The sequence below is a fragment of the Leuciscus leuciscus genome (genome assembly GCF_965113295.1).
Source record: "Leuciscus leuciscus genome assembly, chromosome: 5".
NCBI lineage: Eukaryota > Metazoa > Chordata > Actinopteri > Cypriniformes > Leuciscidae > Leuciscus > Leuciscus leuciscus.
The window spans coordinates 28,052,875-28,066,450 of NC_138729.1; positions in this window are offsets into that span (position 1 = coordinate 28,052,875).

Below are 13,576 nucleotides of genomic sequence, written 5' to 3' on the forward strand. Positions count from 1 at the left end.
AACCTTCTGTACTCATATATTTATTACAGTCCTTCCAAGCTTTCAGTGTGGCTAGTAAGGGGGGCAACCCCTCTACACTCATCAGGGACTGCAATTTATTAACATAAAGTGTTGTTGTGATCTCCAAGGGATAGCATGATAGTGATTCCAATGCTACCCAAAGAGAACTATTTTCCAACTTCCAACTTATGATATTTCTAACTTGACAGGCCCAGTAGTACCATAAAAAATTTGGAAGTCCTAACCCCCCTTTTGGACATGACTTTGTTAAAGTGGACAGCTTAATTCGTGGGGTCTTGTTGTTCCATATACATTTTATTAGACATCTATTGATTAGCTTAAAAAAAGAAATATAATATGGTAACATATTAAAAGCATAAATAAACTTAGGGAGTATACTCATTTTAATAACATTAATTTTCCAAATAAGAGACAGTGGGAGAACAGACCAAGTCTGGAGTTTCTTTTTGCATTTCTCAAACAATGGGTTATAGTTTTCCAGTGATTTCTGATGTAATTCATGTAGCTGCAGTCAGATCCCAGCAAACACATTTGTGGCAACGTCTGTGGCACATTGCATTTCTACTATGGCAACGTCGCTGTCTATGTGCTCGCACCATTGTAACAACATAGATTTGTAAGATGCGACAGGGCTGTAACAATGTTGTTGCACAACATTCAGCAATTGCGAGATGACGTTCTGACAAAAAATTGTTTATGCTAGATATAGATATACCCCATTTAGCATGTTATGTTTTGAGGTTCATTTTTAATTAGTCAGATGTTAGATAATTATATACTTTTTAAATATTGTTTATCCTTATTATTATTTAATGGGCCTAACAGTAAATTAAAGGTGCTCTAAGTGATGACACGTGTTTTTTAGGCTGAAACATCTTTTGTCACATTCAGCAAACATCTCCTCACTATCCGCTAGCTGCCAAAAACAAACTGGGCCAACCTGCACCACGAAACAACAAACAGTGTTCCAGCCTAACCGACAAGAATGATTTGGGGGTGGGGTTGGGGGGTTAGTGCACGTGCACATGAAGAGGGGTGTTGGGAGTGGAGGAGAGAGAGAAGCATGAAGAGGGAAGTTAGCTAGAGGAGAGATGTCCTAGACAACGACAACGACTAACTTTAGAATTATATTCTCTTGAATTTTGATACGGCCGACACACGACCAAAGAGACGACGTTCCGATGAACAAATAGCAAAGAAGAGGGAAAAGGAAGCACGGAAGGGAGGGGGAGTGGACAGAATGAGGAGGAGGGAGGGTCGAGCTAGCCTCCGTTTTGTTTGACAATACTTCGAACGTCAACAAGAAGTTACGTCACCCAACATCGCTTGCTTGAGTTTAGCTTGAGTTCTCAAACTTTTATACAAAGTACCCACATTTGTTTACGACAAATGGAACCAATTCAACCCTCTACAAGAATATCACAGACCTCGTGAGTTGATACATGATGTTCCTTTGTTACATGTTAGGTTATAACACATGCTGGGGTAAGTTGCGCACAAAAAGTATTCTCGTCGTTTGATAAACTTAAGGTTGAGCCACTGTAGTCACTTGGACTATTTTAACAATGTTTTTACTAACTTTTCTGGGCCGGCACAATGAAATTTCCTAGAAGCCTATGGAGGAGTGAGCCAGCTCTCAGATTTCATCAAAAATATCTTAATTTGTGTTCCGAAGATGAATGAAAGTCTTACGGGGTTGGAACAACATAAGGGTGAGTAATTACTGACAGAATTTTCATTTTTGGGTGAACTAACCCTTAAATATAAGTAGTGTGGGGGTGCCAAACTAGCACTGTGGTCCAGTCTCTTAATGCTCCGTCTGTAAAGTGAACAGATTGAATGATGTTACTAATGGTATTTATTATTTCATAAACATTTAATAATAACAGTGTGGCTACTCCATAATGTTAACCCTTAAGTTATTTAGGCTGTGCTTTTTGAGTACTATAAATATTAAATCACACAAGATTCAAATGTAGCTTACAAATGTTATACAATGGAAAGGTTCAATAACACATTGTAAAATGAAAACTTCCATCGTTGAGGGGAAAATAAGATAATGTGCATCAAAATTCTGTAACTGCTATTTATTTATTTTTTGTACTAATTTGCCATACTATGGAAGTAGGAATATAATACTTTCATTGTATGACAATAGCAGCTTTGAGAAGTCTTCTGAATGTCACGGACTGGGTTGGTGAAAGGAGCGAGGACTCAAGTGCAGAAAACAAATGGGTATTTATTAACAAAAGAAATAAAACACTAGAAACAAAAACTCCCCGTGGGGGAAAACAGGACAGGCATCAGCAGGAACAGGAAACACAAAGGAACTTAGACAACGAACCAGCACAGGACTGCAAACACAGGGAGACTAAATAGGAAGCAAACAAAAGAGGGTAACGAGAAAGGCAGGTGGGGCAAATGAATCAATAATCAGGTAACAAGATGGGAGGGGCTAGACAATTGACAGGAGAGCACATGGAAAAACATGACAAGCCATGTGCTCACAACAAACCAGACTATACCCAACGCATGACAGGGTATAGTCTGGGCGGGGCGGACCAGACAGTTCAGACAGCCAGGGCTGTACGGGCGACCAGGCGGGCGCAGGCTGTGCAGGAGACCAGGGCGGAGCAGGCTCTGCAGGCCCTTCGGGCGGCCATGGTGGAGACGACCATTCAGGCGGCCATGGTGGGGACCACCCTTCAGGCGGCCATGGTGGAGACGACCAGGGCGGCGCAGGCTGTGCAGGCGACCAGGGCGGAGCAGAAACAGGAACAGAACCCGGCTCAGAAACAAGAACAGACACCGGTTGAGGAACAGACACCGGCTCAGGAACAGGAACAGACACCGGCTCAGGAACAGACACAGGCTTGGCGGCGGCCATCTTGTCCGGAGACACTGGCTCGGCGGCGGCCATCTTGTCTGGAGACACTGGCTCGGCAGACGTGACGTGAACCATCTCTGGATCGGCAGACGTGACCTGAACCGTCTCTGGATCGATAGAAACCATGTACTTCCTCCATGCATGCAGAACGGCCAATGCATAGAACGTGAAGACAGCCCTCTTGGCCATGGCAGGACTGATGGTGGAAACGGTAGGCTCAGGAATAGGCCATAACAGGGAGCTCTGGAAACACAGGACATGGGGGCTCGGGAACCACCGGACCAGGTGAAAGGAAAGCCTTCCTCCTCCTCCATTTAGGACAGCGCGGCGATACAGCAGCCTATTGGAATTTCAGTTTATCCTGTAGGATCTTATTGGATTCCAATAGGATCTTATTGGATTCTTAGAATCCTATTGGACATTCTGATTTATTTTAAAGCTGCCGTCGGCAACATTTTTTTGATCATATTCAGTGTAATCGACACTATAATCCGACAGAACAACATAAATAAGGTGGTTTTAGAAAAAAAACCGAGCTTCTAACTCCACCTGGAGCGTGTTATTTGTTTTGCAACAATCCAGCGCTCCCGCTTCATCAGGTCCAATCAGCGCAGGGGGGTGTGAGATCTGACTGTCAATCACAGGTCGTGCACACGCCACAGATCCCCCCTCACTCGCGCACGTTAATATCACATGCACACGCCACGCCTGAAGTTCGCCTGGAGATTGCATGAAGCGTGATGGCGGAGAGAAAATCTACTAACAAGCTTCCAATTCCTCGGTTATTGCTATCTATGGATAGATTAGCCAGGGCAGCCTACCTCCGAGTCCATGGTGTTGATAGATGCTGAAGAGACGGACGCGTTCACAGAAAATCAGGTACACACGCACAGTGACACACTGACGAGTTTTGTCTAAGAGAGTGTGTTTGAGTGTATGTGTGTGTAAGTCTGTAATGTATATAATCTGTAAAAAGTAATAAATTCATTAGTTATGAAAGAAAAAAAAAAAGAAAAAGAAAATACTAATGAAATTAAAATAACAGAAAATGCATTTGTTGATTTGTTTGTTTTATTTCATCAATCCATTATCAGTGCCTTAGAAAATGTGTGCACTAATACTGTGTGCCCAAATCACCTGCCATGCTGTTTATAATGTGACTGCAGGTTGCACAACATACATTAAACAGTGAACAATGTCTACATTGAGGTGAGTTTAAGCAAACTGCAAGACACAATCAAGATAAGATAAGATAAGAAAAACCTTTATTTGTCCCACAATGGGGAAATTACGGTTTGCAACAATAAGACAGGACAGAATAGATAAATGTACAGTTAGAAGATCAGTGCACAGAAGTCAGGTATAGCACACTATATGGGACATGTGATATAAATATAAATATAAATATAAAAATAATAAAATAAAATAAAATAGTCCAAAGTCAACAGTGTTCGTTGTACAGTCTGACGGCCGCTGGTAGGAAAGATCTGCGGTATCTCTCCCTCACACAGCGGGGATGGCGCAGCCTGTCACTGAAGCTACTCTCCAGGGCTGACAGAGTATAGTGCAGTGGGTGGGACTCGTGGGTCAGCATAGCTGTCAATTTAGCCAAGACCCTTCTGTCTCCTACCTCCCTCACTGAGTCCAGCGGACAGCCCAGGACAGAGCTGGATTTCTTGATCACCTTATCCAACTTTTTCATGTCCCTCTCAGTAATGCTGCTGCTCCAGCAAGCCACAGCATAGAGGATGGCTGACGCCACCACAGAGTCATAAAAAGTCTTAAGGAGGGGCCCTGTCACTCCAAAGGACCTCAGCCTCCTCAGGAAGTACAGCCTGCTCTGACCTCTCTTGTACAGAGCATTAGTGTTGTGAGTCCAGTCCAGCTTGTTATTTAAGTGAACACCCAGGTACTTATAAGTGTCCACTCTCTCAATATCCCTTCCCTGGATGTTCACCAAAGGGGGGAGAGCAGGCCGCCGTCTGCGAAAGTCGACCACCATCTCCCTGGTCTTCCCCGCGTTGATCCGGAGGTGATTGCGCTGACTCCAGTCCACAAAGTTCTGTATCAGTCCTCTGTACTCTGCATCATCATCCTCAGTGATGAGGCCAACAATGGCAGAGTCATCAGAGAACTTCTGCAGAACACATCTGTCCGAGTTGTGTCTGAAGTCTGCCGTATAGAGGGTGAAGAGGAAGGGGGCCAGCACAGTTCCCTGGGGGACACCCGTACTACACATGAGACGGTCAGACACGCCGTCACGTGCTCTCACAAACTGTGGCCGGTTCGTGAGATAGTTCAAAACCCACTGTGACAGCAGGTGGTCCACACCAGTCCTCTCCAGCTTATCCTTCAGAAGCATCGGCTGTATGGTATTAAAAGCGCTCGAGAAATCAAAAAACATGATTCTTACGGTGCTGCCGGACTTTTCCAGGTGGGCGAGGGCATGATGCTGCAGGAAGATGACAGCATCCTCCACCCCGATGTTGGGCCTGTAGGCAAACTGTAGAGGGTCCATGGAGGGGCCCACTGTGGAGCGGAGATGTTGCAAGACCAATCTCTCCAGCGTCTTCATCAAGTGTGATGTAAGAGCCACTGGCCTGTAGCAGTTGAGATCTTTAGGGTGCGATGTTTTTGGCACCGGTACCACACAGGACGTTTTCCACAACTGTGGTACCACTCCCAGTTTCAGGCTCAGGTTGAAGATCCTCTCCATAACTCCACTCAGCTGGTCTGCACTGGACTTCAGAAGCCTGGAGCTGATACCATCAGGACCTGCTGCTTTCCTCCCCTTGATTTTCCTTAGCGCCTGTCTCACCTGTACTGCTGTGAAAGACAGGGGTAGGCAGGGCGGATCAGTGCTAGGGATATGAGAAAGTCCATCTGGAGATGTAATGGGTGAAAAGTGAGATGAACCGAAGGTGTGAGAGGTGTGAAAGGTATGAAAGGCAGTGGAGGTGCCTTGTCCCGGTGGTGTGGGGATGAGGTGCAGTTGTGTGGGGGAAGGCGCGGGGGGAGGGGTGACTGGCTGATCAAACCTATTGAAGTGATGGTTCAGATCATTCAGCCAGTTAAGGTCCCCCTCAACCTGTGTGGGGGGTGATTTAAAACCTGAGATGGTCTTCAAGCTACTCCACACCCCCCTAATGTCTCTCTGTTCCAGCTGTCTATTTAGCTTTCTCTTGAAACAAGCCTTCCCCTCTCTGATCTTCCTCCTCAGCCTCCTCTGTACAACCTTCAGCTCAGCTTTGTCCCCCAATCTAAAAACTCTCCTCTTCTCCTTTAAGAGAGCTTTAATATCAGGGGTAATCCACGGCTTGTTGTTTGAGAAGCACCGTACCGTCCTAGTGGGCACAGTGTTCTCATAGCAGAAATTAATATAGTCCGTAATACAGTCTGTAAGTGCGTTGATATCCTCCCCATGTGGGTCACAGAGCTCTGACCACATAGTGGTTTCAAAACAGTGTTTAAGAGCCCCCTCACTCTCTGCGGTCCAGCTCCTCACTGTTCGTGGCACCACAGGCTCCCTGTATACAATAGGTGTATACACAGGCTGGAGATGGACCATATTATGATCAGCTTTCTCTATGGGGGGTAGGGGAGTCACAATGTATGTTGACATTAACATCACACTTGATGTTAGCAAAAAGCAAGTCCAATGTTTTATTGTCTCTGGTGGGGCAGGTGACATATTGGGTGAATGTGGACAGCACAGGCGAGGGAGAAACATGATTAAAATCTCCAGAGATCAGGAAGAGGACATGTGGATGCTGTGTCTGGAGCCTGCTGGTGACTGAGTGCAGGACATCCGTTGCTGTCTCAGCATGCGCAGAAGGAGGCACGTACACTGCTATCACAATAACATGTGAAAACTCACGTGGCAAATAATATGGTCGCATGCTAACAGCAAACAATTCAATGTCCCGACTACAGAATCGCTCCTTAATCGTGCAATGTTCAGGTTTACACCATCTTTCATTCACATACACAGCCAGACCTCCTCCGCGCTTCTTACCGCTGTCGGCCGTCCTGTCCGCTCGTAGGAGATGAAAATTATCCATGATAACAGCAGAATCCGGGATGTTTGGTGTCAGCCAGCTCTCAGAGAAGATAAGTAAGCAGCTGTCCTTATACTCTCGCTGGTATCGTGTTAGCGCTGAGAGCTCATCTGTCTTATTAGAAATGGACCTGAGATTACCCATAGTGACAGAGGGGACTGCAGGTCTAAAGCGCCTTTTCTTCTCTCGAAGTTTCTTTCCAGCACGACATCCTCGGCGAGTCTTGTATAACAACTCCGGGGGTATCACATATCTGTCTCTGAGGATCTCCGCTGCGCGCCGCAGCGCTAACAGCTGATGCCGTATGTAAACAATGCGCGTCCCAACTCCGACAGTCATAGTTAAAAGTGCTATAATCCTAAAAGGGTATGTAAGTCCAGAGAGAGTCTCTACGAAAAAATGTACAGAAGAAAACATTTACAAAAGAAAACATAAAAAAGAAAGAAACGAGAAAAGAGAGGAGGAAGTGTTGCAACCAGCTGCTACTTCCTGCAGCGCCGAATCAATAAACTACCATTAGTAAAAGAAAAACATTGGAAAAGTGCACCTTTAGGATTCTAAAAAATTCTCAAGAAAAAAAAGGAAATCCCAAATAAACCGGAGTAGTGACCCAATTGGATTGGATCCCATTAAAATCCTGTAGAAAATACTACAGGATATTTATGCATTGTCCTATAAGACTATTTCTATCGGAATCCTATAGAATATGTATGTATAGTCCTATAAGACAATTCCTATTGAAAATCCTATAGGAATGGTTCCAAAATATGATAGAAATTCTAATTAGAATCCTGTACAATTTTCTTATTGGAATCCTTTAGGATTTTTTGACAAGGGTTAGTTGTGTACTTACATTATCCCGACTGTTTCCAACAACTTTCAAACCAGGAGAAATGTGTAATTTACACATTAATTTAATTCGAGAAACGTCCCGTTTCTTTATTTCCGTTTTGTCGCCGTCAATGGCGTCATATCCGCGTTGTCCCTGGTTTCCGCTCGTACTGCCATGGCAACCAGAGCTATGAACCAGAGCCCTCTGATAGTAACCAAAGCGACTGACGGTAGTTCGCAATGTCTATTTGCACGCTGTTGTTGTTTCGTTCAAATATTATGGACCATGGCAAGCAGACTTTGGATACAAAAGGAGAACTAAAACGAGAATCAATATCAGCGCGGTGTTTTCGAGATGCCTAGAGCTCCCATAGACAGTATATAAACGAGAGCTCCACGTCCGAGACTTCGACCGCTTCTACGTACTTTATTAAACAGGTGAGCACATTTACATAAAACTAATCAATGTTATATAGCTCAACATGATGAAATGTTAGAATATGATCTGTATGTTATTCTAATGTTGATCTAGCTTACTGCTAGTCTCATACAGACAAACTAACACATACATTTCAACACATTCAAATGCAGTTTAGTGTGATAGTGTAATGTTAGACCAAGTGAAACATCGCTGCGTTACCTCACAAGTTTAATTTGTCTAATAAACTGACCTGTCACTGTGACTGTGAGTAGTAATTCTGCAGTTCGCGTGTGGTCAGTTGTGCTGCCGCCCCGTTTCCATGGTAACGCCCTCCGCTCCAGTTCAAATGCAACTCGAATGTTCAGCGCGCGCGCCCATTAAAATACGTAGGAATCACGCAGCATTTACATAAAAGTAGAATTGATGGAAGGAATTATTTGATAATCAGATAAAATATCCTGAAATTTGATACATTATTAAGTGTATAGTAGGCTTGTGGCCATCACCAAACTGTAAACGGAATGAGAATATGAAGCATTGAGAATGTAAAACAATGTTTAAAAAAGTAATTTATATAATAGGCTATAATATAGCTTTTTAGAAATGGTTAACGTGGTGTAGAAATGAAATTGCAAAAACATTTATTAAAAACTATAAATGATATAAGGCATGAATATATTTTATAATACTGAATATGTACACATATTTACAGATGTAACATGAGAAACAATTTATAAGATTTATGTTCAATGTATTTTTGAAATAATATATTTTCAAAATGTATTTCAATATATTTAACAGTGCTTCACATATGAGGATAGCCTATATTAAAATGAATTTATTAATAGGCTGTATAAGTGCTGGTTTATTGGGGTCTATGGTGTTATAAACTACTGTGATGTTTAAAATGTTTTTATGTATGTATATAGGCATATTATATAAATGTAGTGATTGTTAACAATGTTCAGAAGTGTACATTTGTTAACAAGTGTACATAACATTATGAGAATGTTCAGCAAGTAACATATGTTCCCAGAAAATTTTATGATAGCCTAAATATAACATTCAGAAAATACTAATAACATTATAAGGACATTCTGAGAATATTGTTCTAAGAAAGTTTTCTCTCAACATTATGAGAACGTTCATCAATCACAAATAACGTTTTGAAGACGTTCCAAGAACGTTGTTCTAAGAACGTTTTCTATCAACATTTTGAGAACGTTCATCAAGCACAAATAACATCATAAAGACGTTCCAAGAACGTTGTTCTAAGAATGTTTTCTATCAACATTATGAGAATGTTCATCAATCACAAATAACGTCATAAAGACTAAGAATGTTTTCTATCAACATTATGAGAACGTTCATCAAGCACAAATAACGTCATAAAGACGCTCCAAGAATGTTGTTCTAAGGACGTTTTCTATCAACATTATGAGAACGTTCATCAATCACAAATAACGTCATAAAGACGTTCCAAGAACGTTGTTCTAAGAACGTTTTCTATCAACATTACCAGCACTTGAACGGCTTTGGCCGACCCGAGTTCAAGTCCCCATTCGTGGATTTTTCTTGATCTCATACTGTCCTATCATAATAAAAGGCAAAAACTCCCAAAATTATTCTTTAAACTGATAGCAGTTAAGCTTCATCCACACAAAAAAATTGAATCAGCCTTTTTTTAAGCCACTACATCAACACGTCTCATAATGGGAGTGAGGGAACGTATTCCGACAGCTGGTTTGTTTGCCGTCAGATTCTGTTCCCCCCCATGTTTCTTAGCAGTGAGGTTCAAATATTCATCAAACTACTGTCAAATACATTTCCCAGATAGCCAAGTGGTCAGTGCACCGACAGTTAGCACTTTTGGGCTTTGGCCGACCCAAGTTCAAGTCCTGACTCTTGGATTTTTTCTTGATCCCATACTTTCCTATTATAATAAAAGGCAAAAACTTTCAAAAATTATTCTTTAAACTGATGGCAGTTATGCTCCATCCAACAAAAAAATTGAATCAGTCTTTATTTAAGCCACTACATCAACACCTCTCATAATGGGAGTGGGGGAACGAATTCTGACAGCTTGTTTGTTTGCCATCGGATTCTGTTCCCCCCATGTTTCTTAGCAGTGAGGTTCAAATATCCATCAAACTGCTGTTGATTAATTGTTCCAGATAGCCAAGTGGTCCATACACCGTCATTTAGCACTGTTGGGCTTTGGCCGACCCGAGTTCAAGTCCTGGTTCGTTTTTTTTTAGTTTTTTTTATCCCATACTGTCCTATCATAATAAAAGGCAAAAACTCCCAAAATTATTCTTTAAACTCATGGCAGTTAAGCTCCATTAACACAAAAAATTGAATCAGCCTTTTTTTAAGCCACTTCATCAACACGTCTCATAATGGGAGTGGGGGAACGGATTCCGACAGCTGGTTTGTTTGCCGTCGGATTCTGTTCCCCCCATGTTTCTTAGCAGTGAGTTCAAATATTCATCAAAATGCTGTCAAACAATTTTCCCAGATAGCTAAGTGGTCTTTGGTTTTTGGGGCTTTGGCTGACCCGAGTTCAAGTCCCGACTCTCCCGAATGTCTGAGGATAGTTGTTCTGGTGACCTGGATAACACATCAGGCACTACGTTGCAATGGCCTTTCCGATATTTGACTGTAAAGTCGTAACCCTGCAACCGTATTGTCCAAAAAGTCAGTTGCGATGAAGGCTTAGGATGTTGAAATACCCAAGTGAGTGCAGTGTGATCGGTAATGACCTCAAATGTCCTCCCTTCTAGATATGGTCTCCATTTTTCAACTGCCCAGATGACTGCTAAACACTTGACTTATCTGCTCCTCTGAGGAGTCTGGATGCATATGAAATGACTCTTTCACCATCCTCCGTCTCTTGGGTAAGTCTTGCACCCAGTCCATCTCACTTGCATCCGTTTGCACCCGAAATGGTTTATTGAAGTCTGGCGGTAAGAGAACTGGTGCTTGAGTCAAGTCCTGTTTTATGATGTTGAAAGCTCTTTGACATTCTTCTTCCCAAATCCAGGTGGATTTTTTTTTGCTTGAGGGCATGTAAAGGTGCTGCTTTTGTTGAGAAATGTGGAATGAAATGATGTTGCGTTGCATGAAGTTGCATTTTCCTAGGTTAAGTGTAAGTCCAGCATTGTGTTAACAATGGAATACCTGAGTGAGGTCGTCGGTGTGTACACGACTACATCATCTATATATACCAGACAACACTTGCCTTTGAGGGCTCTCAACACCGTCTCCATAAGTCTCTGAAATGAGGCCGCTGAGTTTTTGAGGCCAAAAAGTAAACATAAGAATTCAAATAAGCCTGCTGATGTCACAAATGCTGTTTTCTGTACGCTATCCTCTTCCATATCAAGTTGCCAATAGCCGCTTTTGAGATCCAATGTACTGAAGACAGTAGCGCCATGGAAAGACTCCAATATTTTCTGGATTTGTGGCATGGGGTACGCATCAAGATGTGTTTTGGCATTTAAGCCTCTACAATCAATACACAACCTGCAACTTCCATCCTTTTTGGGTAAACAACGACAGGAGATGCCCATGGTGAAACAGATGGTTGTATGATTTTTTTATTCAATAGTTCCTGAATTTCATCATCAACACATTTCTGTTTGTCCATAGAAAGTCTGTATGCCCTTTTTCTGACTGGCAGTTCAACAGTGGTTATAATTCGATGTTTGACCATGCTAGAATGTCCAATCTCTTTTGAGTATACAGTAGGCCAGTCAATCAACAGATGTTCCAATTTTTCCTTGTATAGTGGTGTGGTCTCTGCTTTACCTGTTAGTCTTTGTATAGATTCAAACACTGTGTCATCAATGGGAAGTGTGCGTATGGCCAAGTAGAAATAGACTGAAGAAGAAGAATATTGCGTCACAAATGGGAAAAACTGGTTTGCTTCCTGGCTGCTTGCAGATGGTAAGCCATTTTGGGCTTTACTGAAATCCAGCACAATCCCAGAATGCAACAAGAAATCCATTCCTAAAATGACTGGTACTGTTAAATCTCTGTCTTTCAAGATAAACAGTGTCAAGGTACATTTTTGACCCTGCATTTTACATTGCCATGTCACCTTTCCAGTAGCTGCTTGCTTTTGCCCATTGGCTAAAATAAATGTTTGGCTTGGCTGACCGGGTTCACCCTGATTCAGTTGTTTCCAGACTGATTCTTGAATTAGAGACAGTGAACTACCTGTGTCCACCATGGCTGAAAAAAACCTATCACGTAAGATTATAGGTATATTGACCGTCTTAGTTGTAGTTTGATGTTGCATTTTGATGGACTGCACCATTTGAGTGCTTGCTGGCATTTTTCTTTTTTGCTCCTGTCTCTGGCACGGACAAGTGCACGGACACCACCGTCTCCGGCACGGACAACAACATCTCCGGCAAGGACACCATCATCTCCGGCACAGACGCCACCGTCTCCGGCATGGACACCACCGTCTCCAGATCGGACACCAACGTCTCCTGAACGGACACCAACGACTCCGGCACGGACACCACCATCTCCGGCACAGACACCAACGTCTCCGGCACGGATACCACCATCTCCGGCACGGACAAGTGCTCGGACACCGCCGTCTCCGGAATGGACCCCACCGTCTCCGGAATGGACCCCACCGTCTCCGGCACGGACACCAACGTCTCCGGCACAGACAGCAACATCTCCGGCACGGACAGCAAAGTCTCCGGCACAGACACCAACGTCTCTGGCACAGACAGCAACGTCTCCGGCATGGACACCAATGTCTCCGGCACGAACACCACCGTCTCTGGATCGGACACCAACGTGTCCGTCACAGATACCACCATCTCCGGCATGGACAAGTGCATGGACGTCTCCGGCACGGACACTGGCACAGACACCACCGTCTCCGGCACGGACACCAACGTCTCCGGCACGGACACTGGCACAGACACCACCGTCTCCGGCACGGACACCAATGTCTCCGGCATGGACAAGTGCATGGACACCGCTGTCTCCGGCACGGACACCAACGTCTCCGGAACGGACATCACCATCTCAAATGATGAAAATCTAATTATTGATATAAAAAATTTACATTGTTACTAGTAGCAATTCATTTGTTTATATCAAGAATAGACATTTCAACTAGTGACAGTTGATTTCTTGAAATCGAAAATAAAGCATTTACTAGTAATAATTGTATTTCTGATATGTGAAATTGGAATTTCAACTAGTAAGAAATCAATTGTTGATATCAACAATTGAATTTATATGGCAGCCTATGGTGACATTTCACTAGTGAAAAATACAATTACAGATATCAAGAATTATAGTTTTTATAACGTAATTCCTGATATC